This window comes from Schistosoma mansoni (genome assembly GCF_000237925.1).
Source record: "Schistosoma mansoni, WGS project CABG00000000 data, chromosome 1 unplaced supercontig 0210, strain Puerto Rico, whole genome shotgun sequence".
NCBI lineage: Eukaryota > Metazoa > Platyhelminthes > Trematoda > Strigeidida > Schistosomatidae > Schistosoma > Schistosoma mansoni.
Window position 1 is genome coordinate 318,780 of NW_017385995.1, and position 525 is coordinate 319,304.

A 525-nucleotide genomic window follows, 5' to 3' on the forward strand; every position below is an offset into this window, starting at 1 on the left:
CATAAAAGAATAGTAGTCCAAAGATAACCATCTGAAATATAGACTGAAATTTACAAAACACGTCTTTTCTTTCACGATTCATAAATTAAAGTTGTCAATTCTGTACAAGACAAAAAGAGTGGTATTCTGTATCTAACAGGTACTCGACAAAACTATTTTAACAATGAAATGCAATAATCTTTGTGAAGTTCTAAGTATTTCTAATATTTTCACGTCAAACCATACTGCACTACAGAATCAGTATTAAGTTTACATGAATAGAATTCTCCGATTTCAATTCTTATTAACTGTTCTGTATACACTGAAACGGTAGCAAAATTAGAGAGTTCAATATAATGTTTTTGTATTTCATATCAATAGCCATGACAATAAAATTTATTATGAATTCTACAGAAAGCGCTATATAAACAAATGCAAATATTACACAGTTCAGTAAGGAACTAAAAAGGATGCAAACACCGAACGTGGAAATAAAATCGAAAATATTCATAATAAATGAGCTAAATGTAAAACCAAACAGTTGAC